This window comes from Bombus pyrosoma, linkage group LG15, assembly GCF_014825855.1.
Source record: "Bombus pyrosoma isolate SC7728 linkage group LG15, ASM1482585v1, whole genome shotgun sequence".
Lineage (NCBI taxonomy): Eukaryota > Metazoa > Arthropoda > Insecta > Hymenoptera > Apidae > Bombus > Bombus pyrosoma.
The window spans coordinates 5598241-5616248 of record NC_057784.1 but is presented as its reverse complement, the minus strand read 5'-3'; the positions used below and the strand labels follow the sequence as shown (position 1 = coordinate 5616248).

Below are 18008 nucleotides of genomic sequence, written 5' to 3'. Positions count from 1 at the left end.
CGGCAACGAGGAATTTTATTCCTCAGAATATTACGCGAGATATTACACAGCGATTCTCAGTACCTCACAACTCTTCCCTCCACTTTTTTCCAAAGCAATTGAAAAGAATTTTAATTAATTACTACGCTACGTTTAGAAGAAAATTCTATTTGAAATGAAGATATTTCATTGACAATTCTTGTCGCGACTAATGACGATGATCGATTATATATATTTGATAGAATTTGGACATTTTACCAGCGAATTGTTCATTCTTTCGAGAGTCTAAGATTACCTAGAAGCTAAGTAAACAATGATATAGAAATTCCATGAAAGAATCAGGCTACCTTGATCATTCTTTCAAACAGGTGAACCGAATGAGCCACTCCGACAAAGCGTAAACCATGACCTACTCCATCGGGCCGTACGATAACGGTCGATTAACTGGTCGAACGCACGAGCTCTTCATTTCCTTTTGTACAACCTGTCTCGTGCTCGTCTCACCGAATCGGTGACTCACGTTTCCCTTTATCCTCGCCATCGTCGATCCTTCAATATCGCAAATTCTCAAACATAAGAAAATCTATGGGAAGAGAAGGGAACATCCTTCGACCCGCATACATTTCGATATAAAAATAGAAAAATATTCCCAAGTCGACGTATATTGGTTGATTCGTAGATGGAATTACAAGCAGAATACGCATCGAGTTTTTTTACCATTTTCCATTTTCACGAAACAAAATAAACAGTCTCCGACCCGCATATAGTGCAACAAGGGGAAAAAGAAGGAAAAGTCGATGTAGATAAAAGTAAAAAAGGAAAGGTTATACGCAAATAATAATTCGTTAAAAACGTCGTCAGCCTTCTCTGAACTTTCATCGGCGATGATCGCGTCCAGAGTAGTCTAGACGCTTGGTTTCTTTGCCGCTCTTCCTGTGATCGGCGTGAGATTATGTCGAGAATCGGTTGGAGATGAGAAAAACTCGCGTGCTCGTGGTACGAGCGGCAATTAACTCGGCTACCAACGGCGCCGATTAATTTCCAGCGTAGATTCGATCTACCGATCGGTAGCCTATTATTTCTGGCGATCGTCCTTCGAAATCGCGTCGCTATCTTCTCGAAGTTTCCATAAAACCGATCCTTCGTCACCTGAAACCCTCGATTGCCACCAACTTCGTCTATGAAATTTTCGATTATCGCAAAATTTACGACATCCTGTCGAAGTTCCCTGAAAAGATATTGCAAAATTCCTCCAGAGAATCCTCTGTCATCTCAGGAAATTTCCTGACAATCTTCCACTACCGCGAAACTCGCGCAGAGGATCCTGTAGTTCTTTAAAATTCTCCTGAAAATCTTATCGCAAATAGAAAATTCCTTGAGTTTCGAAACCTCTGAGCAATCTGTCGCCCGATAATTTTCCAAGACGCTCAACGAAAACTACGTTTATCGAAAAATCCTGATAATCCTGCGGTATTACGAGATTCCAGGGAGAAATTTTGCCAGACAATTTTCGACTTCTGTACGAAATTTACGAAATTCTGAATTATCGGCAAAGAATTATCTGTCGACTTTTTCTCACGAACAACGAGTACGTGTACCTTGGCACATGCGAACCGTCTCCTAAACCTGAACACCGTCGTCTCTTGGGTTCAGATGGTGTCTGTCGAAAAGTGGTGCTTAACTGCACTTGACTTTCGAGACGCGAAGGCCAGAAAGAATGAAAAGAGGAGGATGGGCATCGGTCGCTGCGGGGTGGAGGTCGGTCGTACAAGCGGGGGATAGAAACGTCCATTATTCTATTCCGACGAAGTGAGGCCGGCAATCTGGCCTTATAAAATAAACCACTGTAACGCTGGCGGTCGGTGCGATCTGTCAAATAAATCGTAGCTCGTTTCTTACCAGCTTACTTACCCGACATCGTCCCTTTTCTCTTCTCTCCTTCTCCACGACTCGGCCGTACAAAGCCTACGATTTTCGTCTCTTTCTACGTATACTAGAACGCTGCCACTCTTCTTCTAGCTCGAGTTCATGAAATGAAACATGGTTCTGTTAAGAAGCGAAAGAAGAAGAGAAGATTCGTTTTGTACGCGGTGCTCTGGTAGCAGAGATGGAGGATTAAAAGGAGACACGGAATGCAACTCACAATGCGTTCCACTGTGTCTTTCCATCCATCATTTTCCCTCGGCTTGAAGACGCGCGATTTATACGATGTTGCATACTTACATCCGATAAATTGGCTATGTGAACGAGAAGAAAGCGGCAAAGAAAGATTCAACGCGGGCTAGAAGACGTTAGGTTGAAAAGTTTCCCTTGGGATACCTTTTTCATGCCTTTCATTTCTCCTATCAAAGTTTTTAATATTTTTGGTACTTTTCTAATAACTTTTGGTACGTTCTAGTATCATTTGATTGTTCTTTCTTCTTTATTTTTTTCAGAATTGTTTTTCCCATAAATGTTGTCTCACTTTTCTTTCTTCTTTACATCTTCCATGTACCTTTTCTTTATGTCGCTGTTTTTGCTTTTTGAAATAGGATAATTATAAGGGTACTCTCGTTCTCAGGACTTTCAGTTCTTTCCTCAAATTTTCTTTCGTCCTCTGAGAGTCTCCTTTCTACGCTTTTTACCAAACCAGGTGTCTCCTTTCAGTTGCTAGAACTTGGTACATTCTCTAAGATATATTTCTGCCATTATACTCCCTTCCAGTCCCCTTTCTTTACTTCTTCGCAAGTAGTTTAATTCACTTTCGAATATCTTATTGGGGAAAAATTGTCTCTCCTACATTCTATTTGTACATTACGTTCTACCCTTCTCAATTCGTATTGTCGCAAACGATAAAAATCCACTTTTCTGCGCGTCCAATTAGTCGTAACTTTCCTGCGCGTAGTTAGAACCTTTAATTAGACGTTACTCGTGCTAATGATCCAGTTAATGACCGCGCCAGTCAATTCCACTAAATTCAAAGAAACTCCGCTAAACTGCTCCGAAAGAATCGACTTGGATTAATTACAAAAAACCGCGGAAAAACGAACAAGAAGGAATCGTCGATTATTAACCCGTCCCAAGACCGACTAACAATAATTACAACAAGATTAACAGTAAATTAAAAACTCGGATCCTGAATCGTTATCGTCGGCAATAGGCCGATTACATCGCTTAAGCGTTATTAATTCTGCTCGCAAAAAGGAAGCGAGAGAGGCCCTAAAAAGGACGAACATTGCGTCCCTGCAATTTCTTCTTCTTTTTTTCTTTTTCGTGAATTCCTGCGGCCAACTTTTCCTTACGCCATTTCTTCCTCCGCTTCGCCGACTCTAATTCAACTGGCTTTCTTGCGCAGGACACAGTGAAGCGATTTCCTGGGCGAGTCTCCTAATTAGTTCCAGTTAGGCGTGAGTTACACGAAGCTGCTCTCCCTCGTAATTTATTATCTGTTTAAAAGAACAATAATTATCCGTTGTACTGGCTGTAGCCCTTGTCGCTTTTCTTTTATTCCGCCGGTGTCTGCGGCCTGCACCTTCATCGACATTAAATTTCCTCGACGTGGCGCGAGCTCTGTGTAATCTTTATCGAGAAAAATCATGGCAAATTGCAAATGGCCGGAGTTTATCGCCGGAAGCGAGCGCCAACAGCGGCCCCTGTAACGAGCCGCGCATTACCAATCGCGTTCATTTTTTATACCCACAAAAAGTGGAAGCTCCAACAGTTGCGCCGGGACGTTACGATTGCTTAGCTGCTGCGTTTATGTACTTTATGTGTGCGCCTGTAACCGCGAGAAAGAAGGGTGCCAAGTGTGAAGTAAAGCGATACACGTTTCGGAATTAGCGTGATTCGTGCAACGAGTCGTAACTGGTTCTTTCGTGCGTACAACGATGGCTTTCGAATGAAACGTAAAAAGTCGACAACTCTCGTGTAATATTAACCACGCGATGGCTTTCGAGCGATACACGCGAGAATCGCCAGTTCCGCCGGAATCGTACAATATTAACAACCGTATAGCTTCTCGTAACAGGAAGATTGATTTTATGGTATTTATCGTTGGTCTTATTACGGGTTACACGTTGTTTAAATATTGGTTTATTAAGGAACGTCGTAAAGGTTTATGGAATTAAATTACCCTCGACTAAAGCAAATGATACCTGCATTTTATTCCTTGGCTTGTTGGCTTGTCGGTCGCTTTTCGTTATTAAATTTGCCTTCTTTTTTTTCTTTCCTTTCAGCTTATGCTTCTTCTTGGCCTAGGTAGGCAAAAGCATAGCGACGTTTAATAAACGAAGAGCGTGGTATTTAAATTGCGTCTGTAATGTAAGTTCCTGGTCTTAAACCTGTATCCAAGTTAATTCATCATCGCAGTTCCGTTAATCTCTTGCTCGCAATAAAAATCGCACTGATTTCGTGCCTTCCTCCTTAGCCGCGATACCTCCCTTCGATCACTATACTGCTATCTGCTTCGTTTGTTCATCGAATCAGGTTCGATCGACCTTGCTTTTAGCACGAACAATATTTTACGAATTATCGATTAACATCTCGTGTCTCGTCCAAACTCTGATTATTAACAACGCTTTAGTATTCCCTTTAACGAACGTCGTCACGATCCATTGCTATTTAATTTTACCATTCGTCATGTATCTGTGTACAATTTCTCCAACAATCGTTAACAACACTGTAGAGGATTGTAAACGACGATTGTTGGAGTAACGAAGTAACTCGTTGTCGAAACCGTCGAGTGTATTTAAAATAATTAATAAATGAATAATCGCAGGTAACGTCGTTAAGACGCTCGTACTAACAAATTCCCTAAGACAGTGCATAATCGCTCGCTGATAACTCGTTGGCAACTGATAGATACTCGATAGATACTCGTAGATCACTGTCTTAGCGAATTTGTTGGTACGAGCGTCTTAACGACATTGCCTGTAATTATTTATTTATTAATTATTTTAGATATACTCGACGGTTTCGACAACGAGGTACTTTGTTATTCCAACAATCATCATTTACAATCCTCTGCATTGCTAACCCCGACGTGAGTTGAACGCGACTAACGAACTTCTGCAACACTTTGACGTTTTCTCCAATAAACAATTACATCGGTTACGTCCGATATGCTTCTCGAAATTACTATCCAGTACGTTGGAACGGCAAATTACTATTTAATTTTACCATTCGTCGTATATTTCCTCTATTATTATTATTATTATTATATCTCAGATGTTTCTTCAACGATTCTCAGCAACGTTAACAAACATCGCATCAATTACGTCCGATATGCTTGCTCCGACCGATTACTATTTAATTTTGCCTTAATGTTGCGTCGTATGTTTGCAACGCGGATCAAATTTTCCGATGAATCGTCACGCGATACAATTTTGTCGTCGCTTCAACTACGATTTAACGAATCTCGTCCGATGAAATATATTTTATAAATCTTCTGAATGGCCGATAGCATGCTCGGAGCGCATCTTGGCTGAACAAACTACATCCGGTAGGTTTCGATAAATCTCTTTCAAACGACCGTCCGATGATTATCCATCCATCAACCGCTGCTTCCAACACCAACGAAACTAATTCGAAGCTCGCGAATCGTCGTTAACCAATAAGCTCGTACATTCTTTTGCTCGTATTTCTCGCCGTGCCAGTTCCATGCAACGTCTAATCTAGCGCGAGCAAACACAACGATGGAGAAAAAAGAAAAACGCCTGCTTCAATTATGCCGATGATTTATGTTTTCGTGCATTCTATTGGCTTGGCAACTAAGTGATCGCGGATTTTGTCATTACCGCCTAATGGCAAACTCCGCAATCACTTAGTTGCCAACCCAATACGTCTCTTCGCTTTCTTCTCTTCTACTTTAATCCGTCTCTTCTGCTACCGGAAGCTGGAAACCCACGTCCCATGTGACCACTGCGTAGCGTGTCTCGTCTGTATATTATTATTCGCGTGCTTCTCGCTCTCACTCGTGCGTCGCACAAACAACGGAAGTAAACGGCGTGTAAAGTCGTTGCGTTGAATTCGCCAAGACTTTCCGATGATATTCCACGTTTATGGCTACTTTTCACCAGTTGGCTGTTACGACCGCTTCGAAAGGTGTGCACGTGAAACGTGTCGGAAAAGGTAAACGACGACGAGTACAAACGCGCAGTATAAGAGCGTGGCTGTTATAACGTAGAATTAAGTTGTCAGGGAACGACCGTTTTATTTTTGTATTTTTTCATTTCGTTACTGACAGCGCGTTCGTTATCATTGGCGCGTCAATGTCGATTTTAAGCAGCTTTCGCGGTTACGGCTCGGCGATATTATTTACTCGATGCTGATTATTATTATCATTATTATTATCCGAGCGTCCACATCGACTTTAAAGAGTTTTCTGCGCTTCCGCGATACGATTTACACGATTTACTTAATCTTCCTTATTATTCACGCGTCAATATATGTTTTAAGGTTTTAAGGACAATCCGTACGCGATTATAACTTTGCCACGTTAATATCGATACTCCAGATTATTCTGACAGCGATTATGGCCCTGCTACGCGATTTATTTAATCTTCTTTATTACCAACGCGTCAGTGACGATTTTAAAAAGCTCTCGCGTCACTACTGCCCTGCAAATATTATATATTTAAATACTCATTATTATTGGCGCGCCAATGTTGATTTTAAGGAGCTTACGCGCGATTATGGTTCTGCAATATCGTTTATTTGATATTTATTATAATTGACGCGACAGTATCCGTTTTAAGGACCATTCCTGCGCCATTATACTTACAACGATTGCTCTCGTAATCGTGTCTCCGCAATATTGTTTATTTATCGTTTATTATTATACGCGCGCGAATAGTCGATCCTGAAGAGTTTTCGCGCAATTATGGCTCTGCGATATTATTTATTTAATATTCGTTATTGGTGGCGCGTCAATGTCGATCTTAAGGAGTCTCCGCGCGACTATGTCTCTGCAACGTTATATATTTAACATTTATTGTTATTGGCGCGACACTGTCCAAATAATTTCGCCTGATTATGGCTCAGCAATATTATTTGTTTAATATTTATTATTATTGACGCGTCAATGCCAACGACTATGTACCTATTCTCTCGATTACAGCTTTGCGATATTATTTATTTAATATTTATTATGATTGGTGGATTACCGGTGCCGATATTACACACTGTGTACATACTTTCGCGTTTATGGCTGTGAAATATTATTTATATAATATTCATTACTATTGTCGCGACAATGTCGATTTCCATGAGCTTCCGATTATATTTTTGCAATATTTTCTACTTAGCGTTTATTATTATTGGCGCCGCAGTGACGTTTCTAAAAGGTATATTCTTGCACGATCATAATTCTCCAGCGTCAGTATTACCACGATATCATGCAGCACAATGTTCGGCTTCTGTAATAACGAATTACCACGTTTTTGAATGCAACAGGCCATTTCTTTGCGCGAATACCAACCTTGCAGAAGGTACTTCGTGCCGCTTGATTTTTTACCAATGAAATGAAGTTTCCGAGTTTATGAAAGTAAATAAGAAACGCGGTAGGAAGTGGAAGGAAGAGATAAAAAGAGATTCTACCTCGCCGGGGAATCTTCACCTCGTCACTGTCATTAACCTTTCAACACCGGATGCGCCGGAATTTTAATTCGCGAAAACAGAGCTTTACAGTTGACTCGCATATTACTGTTATTCCAAGGTAGTTTCCATCTTTCCGTATCGTCCAGTTGTATCGTACGAGTTCGCCGCGATCCCTAAAATCATCGATAATTACACGTCGTTCTAAGTTAATCAAAGTGTCTTGGAAGTTATGAAATTAGTATCGATAAGTAAACAGTGCTTTAACCACCGATTCTAAACTACCTTGCGCGTTCCTTCTTACCACATACTTCTACCTCTTGTTACATGGTACTGAAAATTTTCAATTTTCAACACAGAAATTCTAACGTAGATGAAATTCTAAAAAAGAAAAAAGAAATTCGTAAAATTCTACTATAAATCATCTAATAATTAAAATATTAGTTTGTCCGAAAGGTTTCTTTCGTTTCATAAGATGATGATAAACGAACAACAATTTCTGTTTTATATTATTTTATTATATACGATCAATTTCGTTATATTTCTGTTATTACGTTCGTGCATAATTCAACAAACTAATATAAAACAAGAAAACATTATGCGTCTATGATTTCCTTATAAAACGAAAGAAACTTTCCGGACAAGCTAATAAAATAATAAAACTCGCCAAGGCAAGTGGATTTACAATAACAACTCGTCGAGAATATTCCCTCGTTTCTCTTTCACTCTGCTAAAGTTCTAATAATACGTTGAGCGAATAATTATTATTATTTCTTATTCGGTGTACAAGCCTCGAGCGATCCGTTAAACGAAGCGACCAGTTAAAGAAGGATTAATTATACAGAAATATTTCAAGAAATAATAACGATTTCCATGAAACTTACTCGAATTTCCATCGATATTCTCAAAGCAGCTACGTTTAATTCCAAGTTACAGTAGCAACGTGAAAAGTAACGCGGGGATTAGAACAAACAAATTATCGGCCTTCCACAGGCACAGACTAACGCAAACACGCCTTTGCTCCGTCTTTTTCTCTCTCTGTCGATGTGGAATCTGGATTAAAAGAAGCTTAGCAAGTCGCGTCGTCGAGACGCGAGGGAAGAGATTAAATAAAGCCGGAATAAATTATCCTCCCTCCGTTTCTTCTCTCTTTCCACGCCACGTTGCTCTTTCTTTGTCCCTCCGCTGCGACAGTTCGCAGGCAGTAGCCCGGTTAAACGACGAGAATTGGGGTAATTTCGTCGTATACTTTCCATGCAAACGACCGGCCACCGAAATCTTGCCGGACGCACACACGCGTCGTCCTCCAGCCGATGAAATTACGCGACGAATTAATCGCGTGAAATTAATCAGACGAACGTTTCACGTATGAACTGTAAAGTCTTATGCATCTAAACTTCGATGTGAAATTTCAATGTCAAGGTGTACAGAATGAGCCTGTATAAAGCGTATAAAATATCCAATGTGGTTCTATAGGAATATTATTGTTCATTTAATTATTCGTATTGGTGGAAATTGATCAGAAAATTAATTATTTCATAAACGAAAAGCGTGTTAGAGGTAACATTATTTTTATGAAGCAAATTACTTTTTTTTATATGTTTAGTAAATAATATTCTTTTAGAAGTATATTTTTAATTGTCCATAAATATGTTAGAAGAACACGATTTATTTTTCGATATTATCAGGAAATTAATTATTTCATAAATAAAAGCATGTTAGAGGTAACATTATTTTTATGAAGCAAATTACTTTTTTTTATATGTTTAGTAAATAATATTCTTTTAGAAGTATATTTTTAATTGTCCATAAATATGTTAGAAGAACACGATTTATTTTTCGATATTATCAGGAAATTAATTATTTCATAAATAAAAGCGTGTTAGAGGTAATATTATTTTTATAAAACAAAGTAACTTTTTTTATATATTTAGTAAATAATATTCTTTTAGAAGTATATTTTTAATTGTCCATAAATATATTAGAGGAACACGATTTATTTTTCGATATTATCAGGCACTTTCAAGCGAAGAAGATATTTTTATTTCAGCGCGATAGATCCTAATGTTTATGATAGGACTGATAAATACATTAGTAGAAAGATCTAAAAGGAAGATAAACGCGTTACGGTTAATCTTTGCGAATTTACGTCCGAATATGAGACGCTCTTCGCTTTAGAAGTTTCCTTTTAGAATTTAAGACAAACCGTATCAAGCGTCATACGTGTATCGCTTTAGTACAAAGAAAACAATCATTTCCATCAAACCATTGTACCATGAAAGTAAAGAAAAATTCCTACGATTTGTATCGTAGAAACAGTGATCGTATGACGCATTTATATAATAGCTATATTCATCAGTTATATATGCATAAGCATGACATATTCTAATTATAGATAGCTTAATTATACGTTCGAGCAGAATTTCTTCGAGCAATTATACTTGTTTACACGTTAATTGCTACCTTTTCGCATATTACACCAATAGCTATATAATCTGTATCCATTTCATTGATTTAATAGACTTTCATAAGCGTGTTCTTGCTAATGATATTTCGTAAATACTGTTATACTTTTATACTATCACGTTGTTTCGTATAAATTCGATTTACTATGCTGCAGATCACCATCACTTCCCTATCAATGTCACGATAGGATGTCGATCGAGGAATATTAATAAGCAAGTCAGCCAAGTAATCGAATTAATTAAAGGAACGCCAACACTAGAAACTCTTAACGTCAACTCTTAAAACATCAACGTTGATTTAAACACCTGAAACTTTAAAGATGTGCCCATTGCCTCTAAATAAACGCTACGATCTTTGCAAGTCTGATATGCTTCCATGCTTTTAATTTTCTGTTAAATAAACGAAGATCCAGCTGCGATATCGGATGTTCCATAGAAGCCAAAGAACCGAAGAAATCACAGACTTAACAAACGTATGATGACACATTGTGATACTGAGATATATTACGTAGTTAGGTATGTAATTTCACATCAAGTATAAAGTGATATTTAAACATAACATCTAATTATAAATTATAGCCCTTTCGTACAAACAATTTATTTATTTTTATAGACAGAGATCAATCTGACTCACGTCGATTTGAACTCAAATCATGTAAGATTTTAAAAGTCGAACAGACCTAATTATTAAACTTCTTTTAACTAAACTTCGTTCATTCATTCATTCACTTTATTAAACTTCATTTAAAGGTCGCAGTCATCTTTATTAATCTGATCTTCAAAAAGATATTTTCTTATAATTTATAATACAAGATCATTAACAATTCTTAAATTAAAGTCTATTATAATTAATTGTAATAATATATATAGCAAGTTATATGGTAACTGAAAGTACAAATATATTGTAATATGGCAACGCAAGACTTGTTATACAAGTTGTAAAAATTACATCGGAGACACTGCAACGTAGATATAGGAAACATGCTAAAAAGGAAGCAAACGAAATCCTACTAAACGTGCACTTGTGTAAACAAAGACTGTACAAACTACAATAAATAACAGACACGCATGCAAGTTACATAAAAATTTATCAAACATTCAAAGTTACTAATATTGCCATTCCAAAGAAATTCCTCAGGCAATGTCACGTTGTTATCAAGTTCTAGTCTCATTTCTCTAATTTACCCAGAAAAAGAAAAAAGGAAACAAAAACACACAAAGAAAGCGAACAAGAGATCTAATCAATCATTCAGGTTCGCGATTTACGTTCGACCATAGAGCATACGAGTGACAAAGAAGGTTATTAAAAAGCTGCATAGAAAATCGTGAATCGATGACGATGCGCGATCTGTCGAGGCGGCGCTCGTTCTGCCTGGATCATCGATCGTAGATCCGCGAACGCGATAGATGACGACCAGAATCCAACCGACAGACATACAGCATTACATCGACGAATGATAAACGCGTTATATTCATGAGAGGCCATTGTATAAAGCGTACAGACACATGTACTCGCGTTTTTTCCTTCGATTGTCTTTCGTCGTTTCCTTTTTCCTCTCTTTTTCTTTTTTTTTTTTTTAACATTCGTCCGTACAACGTGATTCGCTCCTTTCTTCGCATACGGAACGATTTGATCGGCATTTGAATGGATCGGAAATCGTCCGTGACACGATTGTTCTATTCAGATAAACTGCGATACCGTGCGATATACGGTCCAGTCGATAAGAGAAAATCGAAAGCGGAAAACGGAAGACGAAAAGTGGAGATAGATCTTCGCCTTGGAAAAGTCGATCTCTCTTGGGAAATAAAGTTTCGTGCGAGAAAATGTCCGTTTCGTAGTCGTTTGGGATCGATGAAGCTTCTATCAAGAAGATTCCCTCTATTTGCAGCTTACTTTGCATGAAACAGTGAATTTGTTAAAAATTTCTGAGGAATATTAGGAATATTTCTGTCTCTCGATAAAGTACCTTTTATTTAATCTTCTCGTATCAACTCGGGTGGTTTGATCGTTCGATCGTTTTCTTAAAATCTTACTTTTCGACGTGGCGAAATCCTTCAATTTAAACATCACGAAAAATTGGATATGAAATTTGCGAAAGCTATAGCGTTTACTTAGCAGAAAGACGTATTTTACTGATTTTAAATATTGAATTTTAAGCGTATAAATCCAGCTGAGAAGGTATGCCTATTTTTATTAACAAGGTTTTAAATATTCCTGTCACGTTAATTTATACTCACGACTATACTGACGGAAAGATTAGAAGTAAATGGTGACTTATAGGTGGGTTATAAATACGAAGAGTTTATAATTCTATTTCAATCTGCTCTATTTATTGTTATTTAAAGTAGGTTACCAATTATATGGAGTCGTAAGTGGGAATTCCTAGCTTCGTCTAATAAATCAACAGTTCGAGTATACTAAAACCGTCTATAACAGAACTTTCATTCTTAGAACAAAGCTTCGAGGAATTGCAATGAATCTCAAATTCGTCTCTAATGCATCACGATCCTATTTGAGCGATGACCTCGAAAAGTCGAATAATTCGCATAACTCGAATAAAGATGAACAAACAATCCAAGTGTAAGAAAGAAAATTAATCGATCGATTAATCTTGCGATTGATCGTCAATAAGGATGTCATTCATGTCATAAAATGACGTCGTAAAATATAATTATATAGCGTCGTAAACCATACACGTACCCACACACCGATAACCGTAATCTAGTCACCGATAATCAGCAAACATTAAATAACTCTAACTATTAGATATAAAAAAAAAAAAAAAAATACAAAAATTACGACTGATCTATCACGGTATATAATCAAAAAAAATAATAATATGGCGATTAAATGAACGAAAAGGAAACGTAAAGTTTATTAAAGGAATATAGAATAAATATAGAATAAAAAATATGAAAAGAGAAAATATAAAGGAAGATGAAAATTTCTAGCCACACTTTGGCTCACGTCAGACGATTTTAATTTATACGAAAAGAAATTTCGAATTCTACTGTGGGGTCACGTTTGTTGGTTTGAATACCACGTAATTCAGTAGCAGATAGCCAAACACGTGATTCGTGTTTGTACACTGCACGTACACGCGTTCCAACCGATCAATCAACAACGTGAGGGATCATTCCATCCGATCTATAAATCGTTAGCCGAGTGACGCACGAATTTTCGTCCCATACCGGCGCATTTCGATCGAGAAATTGCTGCCTGACTGGCCGGAAATGCGCACTCGCCGCCGGAAACGCACTTTTCGCGCGTCCATCTCTCTCCTTTAACAGTCTGTTCAAACATTCTCGACAATCACGTTCGCTTCTTTTTAACATTAAACCTTGGAATTTAAGCTTTTTTTAAAAGCAAAAGTTCATTACCGTTCAGCTTGAGTCTGCTTATTATTTTCGGTTAGTCATTAAAAATATTACGAAGTAATACAGTTGCCAAGATCGATGACAGCCGATTAATTGTAATCTGATCTCTCGATGATTACCTGTCATCGATCTTGGCAACTGTGTTCCTTTCTACTGTTTCTTTCTTTATAAACTAGACGTTATCAGACATCGACTAAATCTTCTTCTAAAAATGAGAGATCAACACTCTTCGTAGTCAGAGAAGCCGGTACATTATTTCTAAAATTGTAATTAGATCGTTCTATTATTAGCTATCGTCGACTGAAAGCTCCGATCGTCAACCTTCCTCTTCCCAAGAACCGAACCTCTCAATCTTAACAGACGCCCTGCCAAATATCGTCCATCCCGCGTACCACGTTTCCATAAATCCAAAGTACATGTACATAAACTCGAATAAATTCGCAACTACGTCCGTCGAAAATTCTACTCTATTCTGGCGAATGAAACAAACAAACGAAGCGACCAACCTAACCCTACCATCTCATCGATAGCTATCCGCCCACGATTACAATCTCAAGCTAACCTAACCTATAAACAACGTCTCAACGCTGCAACAACGTTACGAATCTTCTTACAAAGACTCGTTTCACGGCATCCAAGCAAAACATCTCCCCTCCACCGCCCTAAAACTCGACGATGAAACACAAATTTCGGTAGCTGTGCAATTTGCTCGGCAGTTTTCGCCAGAATCGGAATTTTTCCGCGAAACCGCGTCTCGTCAGGAACGTCTCATCTGAAAGCTGCTACTCACCAGTCGCGACTCCTTTCCAAGAAAAACCGTTCCCTATTCGCGGCCGCCTCTCTCGTCCCCCTCGCCGAGCTTCTGGCGTTTCTGGCTTTTCTCAAGGTGCACGCGCTCGCGCGCACACTCCAACACGATCCAGAGATCCTGCAGCAGTGTGTCGGTCGATCCTGGATCGCGTGGCCGCTGTCAGGAAATTCGCACTCTCGCGGAGGAAGCTGATTCACCGCGCGCGCATTCCTCTTGTTATTTCAGGCGAGTCGAGTTATAAATCCTCCTCCTCTTCTTTCCACGACGGTTCCATCTTCATCCGCGATCACCCCGCTTTTCCAACTTGTTCTCGACTTGTTTCGATCCGCGAAAAGCGTACGCACGATTTAAGCAGAGGACGAAACGATCTGACACTTTTTCCCTTTGTTGTTAGTGTGCTGTTTCTTTCTTTCCCTTTTTGTTGCGGCAAGAGGAGGTTTGTCGGTGTGTCGGTGTGTTGTGTGTTTGGTCTGAGGTTTGTTTGAAAACACTAGCGCGCTTGGTAAACACCTGTTCCTAGGTTCACATGCGCACTGATCACCCCGAGAGACGCACTTCCGGTCAACTTTCCGCGCGAATCCTTTCAAACTTTGGTCCGTCACTGATTTGCCGAAGACAGAGGATCTTCCTGTTTCGAACGTTTGGTAGCTTACCTTCCGAAGGTCCCGCTTCCTTAAGCCCTTTGACAAACTTTATGGCGGCAATTTTGAAAATTTTTAAGATTTCAAAGTTCTATGGAACCTTCGTTAATTTCACTAGCTTGGAATATTCTGAGGTTACGAGTTTGTTTGCACTCATTCGACGATGATTCGTTTATTTTTCAATTTTCCAAGGTTTTCCTCTGGATTTTCCAACGTTGGTTCGTCGATTCGATTATCTCCAACAAAATTCGCAATTTTCTAGGAATTTCCCACGATCATAGTACTCCCACGATTTTCCAGGACTACTGCACGAAACTTACAGTCGTGTCGATCGACTGTGCACTGACTATCAACTGTCCACCACAATGTAGCAAAACCAAAACAACGTTAAAATCCTTAAATCGTCAAAGTAAATTTCAATTGTAATTCTTCAAAATTACAACTGTCCACTACTTATCGTAGCAACTAATCACTGAACATCAGTAACCAAAGAGAAAGAAACTCGGAAATAATTGAATGTCCTGATATTCGTAATCCTTTCGAAATGTCGATGATCGGGATCGACTGTCGACTTAGAATCGACTGTCCACTGAGTGAGTGACTTGACTGTGGCTGGCGTCGCGGCGACACTGACACGAGAACGCGTTCCGAGGCGAGAGGATGCGCTCGAGGAAAGCTCGGGGCGAAGTGCCAGAAGAGTCGTCGCTTGAAATAACCGCTCGTCCACGAGCTCTCCCTCCGCCAACCCCCGTGGCCGCTCTCATAGTTCCTCTCCCCACTCTCTGGATTCAGAGGCTAGCTGCACCGGCTAAACTCTCTCGTCACACAGCCCCACTATGCTTTTTCCTTCTTTCTTCGTCCGTTTTGCCTACGTTCCGTTTCTTCCTTGCATATTCACGTATGTGCACTGTCGTCCGGTAACGGGCATTTGAATCTCAGTTTCGAAACGATTCCAATGATTCTGTTTCTCGAGACTGGCAAAATTCGAAACACTTCGAATGGCATTCGATAGACTAAAACCGCTGAAAGTCTCGAAAGTCTTGGAAATCTTGCAAGTTTTCGATCGCCGAGACTTTAGATTCGCGGAATAGCCTTCGATACCTTAAGACTCTTGGAAATGTTGAAAGTCTTGAAAGTCTTGGAATTCTCGGAGGTCTTTGACTTTCAAGACTTTAAGTTTACGGAATAGGGTTCGATACTCTGAAAGTGTTGAAAGTCTTGAAGGTGCTGGAATTCTTGAAAGTCTTGGAAATCTTGCAAGTCTTCGATTTTTGGGACTTTAAATTCGCTAAATAGGATTCGATATCTTAAAGCTTTTGAAAGCCTTGAAAGTCTTGGAATTCTTGCAAGTCCTGGAATTCTTACAAGTCCTGTAAATCTTGGAGGTCTTGAATTTTCGAGACTTTAAATTCGCAAAATAGGATTCGATATCTTAAAGCTCTTGAAAGTCTTGAAAGTCTTGCAAGTCTTAAAAATCTTGGAATTCCTGTATGCCATGCAAGTCTTGGAATTCTTGCAAGTCTCGGAGATCTTGATAGTCTTGAGCTATCAACGCTTTCAAGACTTTTAGAGTATCGAATATCTACGATCATCGTGTTCGCTATTAAACGTCGTAAACGTAGTCACTTTCCATCATGATGAACGAACAACGAGCAACGATGAAGACAACCGGTAGCCAGAGAAGATCAATGTCAGTCGTTTGGAAATTAAAACATCCTACTCTCTGGAATCAAACGAAACGTGCTACTTTTCGTTGCAGCGTTTCAAACAAGCTACTGCTCGCGGCATTGTGAATCGCGCTTGCTATCGTGATTTATTCGAAACGCGCTTGTTATCGGCAGAAACATTGAAACGTGCTTCTTTTCGCGATAGACTGAAGCGCGCTATTCTTCGTAAGACAAATGGAATACATCGCTTTTCGTAACACGCGTCGATATATTCCGAACGTAAAGGTAAGTAGACCTTTCCAACGATAACGTATCCGCGATAGACTGCAGCGTCTTGCCTTTCTTCCATGACAAATTACTAACGAACGTCCATCAATATACGTATTTCTTCCGGTTTCCGTCATATTAAAGTACACCTCGTATTTTCTCAACAGCGACGATAAGAATGATTTACTTTATGCTTTCACCGTATAGCACATAATTAGCCTACGGGAAAATTCCAATAGAACTGATTACGATATACGGCGTCAAGTAATTTTACAAAACTACTTCGCGCTTTGCTAACGAACGAATTAAAATAATCGCGCTTTATTCGATACTTTTCTTCAAGTTATCGGAGAACAAAGTCCTTCTTTCGACCAGGTACATTTAATGCTTAATAATTAACAGAACCGTGCATGGAAAAAGCTCTTAAACGTTTGTTTCTTTGCTCGTTGTAACATCATAATAAAGAGAAGTTCTCAAGACTTTTCGTACGCTCAAAAATCTTGCGAATCTTGGAATTTCAACGCTTTCGAGAATCCTACACCGCCGAATTCCATTCGCAGTGATTCGAATTCTTCGTCACGCGCATATCTTCGTTGCGATTCGAAGCTCTCGACGATCCTCTCGCTAACGTCGTCCATCGGTACGTGCAGATTTCTGACGACGTTAACGAACAATTCTAATTAACGTTCGACGATATTATTCGAAATGGGACTGGTGGTCGAATGGAATGAGATTTGTCGAGTATCGTCGGACAAAATAGCACGCGTCAAGTGTAAAGTTTCAGCTGCGGGAAATCGTGTATTTGCAAGATACAGGTCTCTGCGTGTACTAGATCGTCGCGCGTTAGTCTTCTCTCTAGCCAAGCTTGATGTCGTTGTTGCATGTTCTCCTTCTTTTTCTTCTTCTTCTTCTTCTTCTTCTTCTTGCTGCAGGATGATTCTTCTGATTCCTCGTCTCCTTCTATTTCTTCTTCTTCTTGGCTGAGAATGGTACGTGGTCGCGCGTGCACGTGCGTCAGGGAGTTTTCGCGCCATTGAGCGAGATACCGAGGCAGAGAGCGGAATTTACTGCGGTTCTAACAGGGAAATGAAAACGGAGACGAAGATGAGACGGAGAACGAGAGGGTTGGAGGACTTTAATGCCGGTAGTTTCATTTTATGCCATCCTCGCTTTATTTCGTCGAATCAAAATGTCAATTTTATCTTCTTTCTAAAACTAAAACACTAAA

The 18008-nt window shown here is 39.3% G+C and overlaps 1 protein-coding gene across 3 annotated transcripts in view; it reads right to left on the bottom strand.

Moving 5' to 3' along the window:
• Positions 1-15519, bottom strand: part of LOC122575688 (fibroblast growth factor receptor homolog 1-like) — a 110675-nt gene extending 95156 nt beyond the window's left edge. For all 3 annotated transcript variants that reach the window (XM_043745001.1, XM_043745003.1, XM_043744999.1), the window contains exon 1: positions 14185-15519. The gene's annotated coding sequence lies outside the window, so the exon portion shown is untranslated. The remainder of the gene's footprint in view (positions 1-14184) is intronic.
• Between the last annotated feature and the right edge of the window lie 2489 nt (positions 15520-18008).